Source organism: Silene latifolia, unplaced genomic scaffold (assembly GCF_048544455.1).
Source record: "Silene latifolia isolate original U9 population unplaced genomic scaffold, ASM4854445v1 scaffold_349, whole genome shotgun sequence".
NCBI lineage: Eukaryota > Viridiplantae > Streptophyta > Magnoliopsida > Caryophyllales > Caryophyllaceae > Silene > Silene latifolia.
In genome coordinates, this window is record NW_027413279.1 from 81,052 (window position 1) to 90,294 (window position 9,243).

The window sequence follows — 9,243 nt, forward strand, 5'->3', positions numbered from 1 at the left end:
AATCGAACATGCAAATGATCTGGACAAATTTGAGTTTGGTACCAATGAAAGACAGCCTGAGTGGAGGGCATCCTGGATAGGCCGGAAAAAGGTAATAAAACGAATCATCGAAGATGCTAACCAACGTTTAACCGACCGGATAAGGTATGACGTAGATGATGAGTCTGAATGACAAATAGGTAGCAGATGATGATGTTTCACGATTGGCAAGGATGATGATGATGATGATGATGATGATGATGATGATGATGATGATGATGATGATGATGATGATGATGATGGAGGTAGCAGATGATGAGCTGAGATGATTTTTTTTTTCTAATTGCTGATCTATATCGGTTAAGATGATTGAGGACATAAAATGAGATGCAGTTAGGTGAGTTTTTTGAGTGAATAATGTTTCATCTGATTTTTGTGGTCTCAATTAGTCGTTTGAGGTAATGTAGTATCGATAAGTCCGAATGATAAATAGGTGCGGCTTTGTAATTGGACTCGGTTTTATACAGTAATGCGGTTTATTTTGTTAAAAAAAACTATTTTCACAATGTAGTAGATGGGTGGTCGTTTAAAAAAATTGGATCGTCTCAATGTCAAACTGTCGCACACAATAACTGTTTTATGCTATATGAACACTTTTAGTAAATATAATCAAATTTAAGTTCTTTAACCAACTTTTTGTTTATATTTTTATTAACCGAGTCTTCTAACAATCTGTAATACACAAATTTTATTGTACGACTATTTTACATATTTTAAAAATGGTGTTATGGGTAATTAAATGTACTAATTTTATTGTAAGTCTTGATCATACAACTGATATATTAAAGCTCATGTGTAAATAATAATTCGAAAATAATGACTCCGTAAATCATTAATATGTATATCTTTGCTATAATTAGCCATATTCATTAGGGAAGTCAGCGGGGCGGGTATAAGTGGGTACCGCCCCGCACCCGTCCCAGTTGAGGCGGGGATGGGTAGAGTTTTGGCGGGTGGTGTGGCGGGTGCGGGTACGAAAATTATACCCGCCATGGGTCATGGGGCGGGGATGGATTTTGCATTTTACCCACCTAATACCCGCCTACCCGCAAATAATTAAAAAAACTAGTAGGATTACCATAATTATATAAATCTTATTTAGTTATAGTTAAGATATAATGTTAATAACTATTTTATAAAGTTTTTTACTAACTTACTTGGTGAAAAAATAAAATTATAAAGATAAATTCAAAAAAATGGAAATTAATAATGATTAAACCAACTTTTACGAAAAAAATTATCGAATAAAATTATCGTGTAGCGGGTTAATGGGTAAGCGGGGCGGGTACGGTTTTAAATTTCCACCCGTTGGGGCGGGGATGGTGTTGGATACTTGTACCCGCCACGGGTGGTGGGGCGGGGATGGGTACGAGTTTTTCTTGGTGGGTACGGGTACGGGGGAGCCTATATCCACCACCGCCCCGCCCCAATGACATCCCTAATATTCATGTATAGTTCTAAAATCATACCCGTGAATTTCACGGGTTACAACCTAGTCAATATATATATATAAGAGACTTTTTTAGGCAATTCTAGAGACTCCAACTTTTTAAAATTACCTAATTAATTTTTATTTAAGATAATATTATGTATAATTATCCCAATATTTATGCAAATTCTATCTACATACGGTTTTATTATTTTTTATTTAAAATAATTTTATGTATAGTTAGTTATCCCCAATATTTGTGCAAATTCTATCTAATATTTGTGCAAATTCTATCTAATAGAGTTTTATAAGTTATCTCCAACTTTTTTTAAAACACTGGATAAAATAAAAAAAATAAAAAATATTAAAGGTATGAACTCTATAAGATAGAATAGTATATATTATATTGTACAGAATAATAGAGCATTTGTGTACGTACCAAACTCCGAGCCAATTTATAGAGTGATTAACAATATTAAAAAATTCAAAGTAAAGGAGTATATTAGACCAATATGTATTCATCCTCCCGTATGAAATCACCAAAAAAAACTCATGCCCCCTATCCTTTTACGCTGTTATTTTTCTTTTTGTTTCACATGTTTGATACCCATGCTTTTTATGATTGTGCAATTTACTTTACTAAATATGTCTATGTCTATTACTTTGATTGCAGGTACCTAACTCTTTAAAAGAACATACATACGGAGTATCATATTATCATGTGTTTCCGCGTAAGTATCAATGTATCATACTCTCTTCCTCAGTTTATTGTTTTTGTCATTTTTATTGGTTATTATGTGATTTTGCATTCATAGTGATTGCTTGTATGATGGTTACAATTCTTTGATAGCGTTTTTACTTTTTACAATTTATGCAGGTAGATGATATATCCTCTTCACTCTTTCATGAATATGGTCATATGGGTATCATTAGAATTGGTTCAGTTTTATCTATCAATTTTCAATGTCTCTATAGTATTATCGTCTTATTGTAGATTAGTTATTGCAAGACAGTAACTAATATAGTTCAACAATATTATTGCTAACTCCTTCTCTAGGCTTTTGTCCTCCAAATTCTTATGGCTTTTAATTAGCTAAATCTAAATTTAATCATTATAGGTTCCATTACTATCATGTGTTATGTTTCGATGTTTTTAATGCTTTTAATATTGATAACCTATGTTTATTAATGTGTAGAACGAGTGCGCTAATTCTAGCGTGGGAAAAAAATTTAAAGACTTGTTTCATTAGTTATTTTAGCATAATAGTTTTTGTGGTAAGCATATGATTTGTGCAAAAAGAGTATAAAAGTTGAAAATTTATCTACTTATGAGTACTTAACATCATTCTATAACTTGAGTAGAAAAGCTAGAACAAAATAAGAGTCGAACAGTTAAGATCGATGTTCTTTTAGTTGTTTGTGTTATACTACGTACCATTTACTTTCCAATGATTCATATATAGAATTTGTCTTTCTCGCATTTTGTAGTTATGATTGTCTTAAAACCAACCGTAATTAAATTATGACTTTGCGATAAATTTCTGGAACAGACCGCAGAAGGAGGAGAGAACAGAAGCAAGGAAAATGAAGGAAGTGCAAATCACATGAGTCCTACTTAGTAATAGGAGTAAAATGTAAATATCCTGTTAATTTTGCAAATCACATAAATTGTAATATACGTGGTTTCCGATATTGATCAATGCACGTGAATATATTGTTAAGCATACATAGATAATTAATATATTCCGTTATCATTCTAATCATGTTTGTGTATCCTATTTATATTCACACCCTTAATTGTATATAGCATGATCATGACAAAAGACCGGAATGAATCTTCATCATTAAATTCGATAGAATACTTAATCGAGCATCGATCGAAGATACAACTCAACCACAACAGCGTGCAGCTGATTCGTATCATAAGATGGCGCAGTAAACCCTTCACAATACTCCACAAAACTCCCCTCATCAGCAACAATCAAAGACCTCTCAAACTGACCAGTTTCAAGAGCATTAATCCTAAAATAAGTCGAAATCTGCATCGGACACTTAGTCCTCTTAGGAATATAAACAAAGGATCCATCACTAAAGACGGCCGAGTTCAAAGCAGCATAGTAATTATCATCAGTAGGCACAACCTTACCTAAATACTTCCTAACCAAATCAGGATACTCCTTAACCGCATCCGAAATCGAACAAAAAATCACTCCAACTTTCTCCAGTGTTTTTCTATGAGTAGTAGCAATTGACACACTATCAAGCACAGCATCAACAACAATATTACTAACATTCGCGAGACGGTTTCTTTCATTCAAAGGCACACCCAATTTTTCAAAACACTTAATTAATTCAGGATTAGCTTCATCTAAACTAATTTATTCCTTATTTTTCATTAAGTTTTAATATTTGTTAGATGGACACTAAATAATGTTATGGAACCTTACAACTGGACGAAATAAACAATATTTTAAATCATTAATAAGGAGTAACAAGTTATGTTTGGGTATTTGGGTGATAAGCAAAGCATTCAATGAAAATTTAATTCATTTACTATAACTATATGGTGTTTTGCGGATAACTAACTTAATTTACAAATTACTAAATTATATTCCATTAAAAAATCTATCTATAAATTTGAAAAGTGAAAACTTAAAGGATAAAACTTTAAAATAATTTGTAATTATCCTCTTATTCTAACAAATTGTAATTCCTATTCCTAGAATCCTTACGTAAACGTACTTCTTAATCTTATATAAAATTAATAAAATAATTTTTTGAAAAGAAAGAAACTTCATTGAAAGGTGTTCAAATTAATAAGATAAGAAGATTTATACGGAGTACCTTATTTGAGTAATTGAAATACAACTTTTACGTATAATTCAAAATGATATTAAAAGGTCTAAACAATTAGAGGAAGGACAAATTTGAAACCCGTGCAACGCACGGGCACAAAACCTAGTAATACTATAAAAGCAGAAGCAACTATATGTCAAATTGCTTATGTGTCGCGTTGTGGTTAATCTACCGTATATTATACGGATAGATACATACGGAGTAACTTGAAAATATACCGTCTGGCGTCAGTTACACAAGCAATAAAAAGTAAAAACTACCCACTCCCTTATTTTTCCCCGTCCTCAACCTCAAACCACTAACTTCATTATTGATTGTAACAATCTCATCTCACAACCAAAATCAGATTAGTTTTAATCATCTACCCTTTTGTTACAATAAGCGGCGTTTCTGTCACCGGCGGTTATAGATTCAGTAACTCACTTTGTTCTTCTTAATCCGTTTATGTACAGTTTTTGTAGACGTCACGTAATTTGGGGATTAATTTTTATGTGACTATTTTTTGGTTGTTTTTGGCAGTTTAAGTTTCGTATTATAAGTTTTTTTTATGATTGTGATTAAAACTGAAATCTAGAGACCGTTAGTTTAGATGATCCTGAAATTAGAATAGGTGTTTTTTGATTGCTTTTTTCCGCCAAATTGCAGTTTTATTGAACCCAAATTCATTACAACGAAGAGCAGTGAGTTATGCGTGGGAGTATGAGACGGTTGTTGGTGAGGTGGGATTCATCTAAAGACCCTTAATTTAGCAGTTGTGCGCTGATTTGTGCTTTCATATAGTATAATTAATCTTAGTTATTATTGATCCTTTCATAGTTTTCTTTTATAATGTGTCTCTTTTACTTAGATGATGATATTTTCACACTTCTATAATAGTAATTTTCTTAGTTTTGTTACAGCTTATATAAGTAGTTACGGAGTGAGCATCTAAAAAGTTAGCAGTTGGTGAAAATTTTTCTGAAATTTTCAGGGGGTAAATAGGTTATCGCTTTCTCCAATGGATGATTCGGAATAAGAAAGGATTTATTTGTGTGTAAGTGTACAGATAACCCTCCCCTGGCCATGAATGTTACATGATTAGTTCATTTCATTTCTTTCAACTTTTCATATTTGTTCATTTCATTTTCAGTCCTCGCTTCCATATTTGTGCATTTCATTTCAAGTCATTGCTTTCATATTTATGCATTTGATATTAAGTTATCTTAGTGACTTTTTGTGTCACTTATCGAGCTCTTTGGAAGATAGTAACAACCTGTCTTTTCCTTGCACTCTTCCTATTGCAATAAGCTCAAAAATCATTGAAACAATTGATATTTTCAAATATTGTGAAGGGAAATTATTAGAACGACTAAGACCTGTGTGCCCCTTGGCAATGGAATTGTTTGCAAATAGTGTGTCATTTACAAGTCACAGGTGTATAGTGGGTTTCTGAAGTCTGTTGGCGTTGCTATAGACTATAGTTTATGCTTTCAGTCCAATATTATATGAGATTGTTTGATCTATGTAACATGTCGTCTAAATAAGTCTTATTTCCTTCTGGAAAAAATGGTAATGAGTTGATTCAAGTTTTTCCTTGATATTCTGAGCTAGCGATACTTGAATATTTACAACTTAAATGGTTGATTTTCTAGAAGTGGAGAGGTAATTTTGGTTGCGTGATGTTTGCCTTTATTATTTTAATTTCAATACCAGAAACTCAGCTTCCACCCATTGACTTGGTTAGGTTTAGTGGTATTGACTATATTTCTGTATTAATTTGATGATATCTTTTAAGTTCCACATGTTGCATAACCTCTCATTCTCATTATATATTTGTATTCTTACCAAGTCTCGCCTTAGCCGCTCCATCCATTTTATGTGTGTTTTTGTGAAACTTCCTGCAATAAGATATTACTGATTTGGTTAGCTACACTTCTATATTATGAAGTTTTTAGTTCAGAGCCTCATTAGTTCATTTCTTGCATTATCATGTAATGAGCACTTTGTGTGTGTTGTTTTAGGTGTAAATGAAAATAATATTGGAGTTCCTACTCAATTGATGTGTTCTATATAATATACGAAAGAAGTGCAACAAAAGTTTAATGAAGCTATTTCAGAACATGTGGATGTTATGATAAAGTATGAATCACACCTCTTATGTAGGTTTACTCCCCCTCCGACCCTCATTCCACATGTTCATGTCCATTTAGGAGGACCTTAATTAGTCTTTTTTTTGTCGGATTTTTAGAAGGGATTGGTATATTTTAAACTTTAGAGAAATCAATTATAGTTTCAATATGTTTATTGCACTAAAAGTGAACGAATAAATAAGGTAAACGAATTTGAGAAAACAAACTCTTATGTCTAAATATGTCATTGATGTCAAACATGAAAGCCAGAACTTTTCCCTTGTTTTATTCAAATAGGTTGTAAATCTTTTAAGAAAGATTTGCTGCGGATTTGGAAGTAATTGCATTATGTTGATTCTGGTGGTGACTTACTTATTGAAACACTATATATCGCAGTTATTTGATAAATTAAAAGTAAGGCTGCATTGATCCAGTGTGTTCAATAGTACCGTTTTTAAGACATGTACATGGTTCATGATTGAATTGCGTAGTTTCATATCACTTGATCGTTTTCTTATCATTGATCGAGCTGCTAATTAGGTGTGTTGGTCATCACTTAGTACTTCAGCGAGAGGTACCTTTGATATTTTTCTCCTTTTCCTTAATTTTTGTATTAAATGCGACTTAGTGTCAGACGCATGTATATTGGTCAACAAAATGCCTCAAAAGATACTGATCTTTTAGCCTTTCGTTTCTTATTTTTTAGGTGAATGTCTTAATAGTGAAGATCAATGGTGTAAGAGAATGCTATTTTGGTGAACTTTGTCATTTAGGGGGTATACTGGTGTCACGAAGATGGAAGATCATTGCGGATCGAATATTATTCAGCCTAAGGCCATAAAACATTGTATTTTTCCATACAACTATGAAGTATCTCATGACAAAACTAAAACAGTACTTTTTTTTCCATTATTTGCTTACCAAGGGAAAACGATTGATTAGGATGGAGACTATATTATGTATGTGCTTATAATAATTTTAGTTAATGGTGTTGTTAAAATGATTACTTTTGTCAATATTGTTTTGTGGATGTAAATTTCTTGACGAAATTATTTTTTTTAGGTAGAGATGGATCAAGTGTATTTGCCAAGTGAATGATTGATAAGCAAGGCAGAGTTTTGATTTCGATTTTTTAAGCTTACAATGAGTGGTCATGAAGTGTTATTAGGCGGGTAAAGTGATCATGGGTTTAAATGATCTACAAATAGAATCTTAGGGTTAAAATGAGTTAATTTTTTTTTTGGTGTAGAGGTTAAAACGGGTTAAATAATACACCATTTGTATATATAGGACAAATATATTTCTACACAATATGAATTTTATTTTTGCCTTATCTAACAACTAGCATATTTGACCCGTCTTGAAATTAAGATGAATACCTCCATCTTAAGTAAGAATTTGTGTTGATTAATGACTAATACGAGTAGTTTTCAAAACTGAGGTGACTTAATGGACTAATAACCTAAATGATTATGTAGACACAATAAAGTTTCACGGATTATTAGAATTATGAGTGGTAGGGAAAATTAAGTTTGATTTGTTTAGTTCACACTTACTCCTTCAAATTCCACTAAACCGATTATGTTTTAGAGGAGACAATATTTGGTGGCAATATGTTTTGCACTAACAATTTACGAACATCTGTTTGGTCTATATCTTCCTAAAACTTTGTTCAATCATGAACAACTTTATATTTTCTTTAAATTGTTATCAAATGGATTTTATATCCGTGCAGTTTGCACGGGTTACACACTAGTTTATGTATATAATAAATATGCTAATAATGAAAACGAATACTCAAAAGTCATGAAACCTTTCTACATAATAATAATAATAATAATAATAATAATAATAATAATAATAATAATAATAATAATAATAATAATAATAATAAATCGCGGGTTTAGAGAGATGAACTTTCTCTCTCTATAACAGAAACCTCTGTTTTCTAATTATTAATAAGCTCGTCCATGGCGCGCGGGAGAGGGCGTCCTCCAAAGATTCGACCACCAATCGATTCTTTTGATCTTGATTTGGTGTGTGATAATTTTAATCGCACTTCGTTGTGCTTGAATGATTTGATTGTTGATGCTATTTCTACTATCAAACCTAATTGCATCTGTAATTCTCGTTCTTCTAAACCTAAAAATACTATAGATTCGAACATTTCTAGAATATCTCCCAATTTGGGCGCCAAATTGAAGGAAAGTACAGTTAATAGTGTGATTCATATGAATACTCTTGGACCTACTTCTGAGATTGTTGTTATCAATTCTGATGCTATGATTGATGTGCCTAAATGTCACTATTCCGATCCTTTGAGTAATTCGACATTGTGATTGATCCCAATCGCATTGTGAGAACCCTAAGTGTTGAACATTCAACCTTTATTCTTCGTGCTGTTGTTACTACTACGATTATTCCGAGGTACCTATTGTTGCTACCACCCTTATCTACCCAAACCAAAAAAGATGTAGTTAAACCCAAAAATCAAATAGGGATGAGTTTATGAACAAAGTCTTGCTTCTTCCGAGATCACCATCAATGCAGCGGTTTTCATGGGTAATCTCTTAGACCATTAGTTTTTGATAAATATGGGGATCTATTAAAACATTGTACTTCAAGAAGGGTTACTTTAGATTTGAGAATGAAATTGACATGAGTAATGTTTCAAACGTGGCCCTTGGAAGATAGGATCACATTCCTTAATTTTCAAGCAATGGTATCCTAATTTTTCCCCGCTATGGATAGAGTTTCCAAAATTCCTATTTGGGTCATTTTCCCTGATCTTGATCCATATCTATGGTCCTT

At 32.2% G+C, this 9,243-nt stretch overlaps 1 long non-coding RNA gene across 2 annotated transcripts; it reads left to right on the top strand.

Annotated features, from left to right (window-relative positions):
- The first annotated feature begins 4,491 nt into the window (after positions 1-4,491).
- LOC141639348 (uncharacterized) lies at positions 4,492-7,560 on the top strand. 2 transcript variants are annotated; one of them, XR_012542485.1, is made up of 2 exons: positions 4,492-5,357; positions 6,325-7,560. It is a non-coding gene; the product is annotated as an uncharacterized LOC141639348 (long non-coding RNA). The 2 variants fall into 2 exon arrangements; XR_012542486.1 differs by having other exon boundaries at positions 7,139-7,560.
- The last annotated feature ends 1,683 nt before the right edge of the window (positions 7,561-9,243 follow it).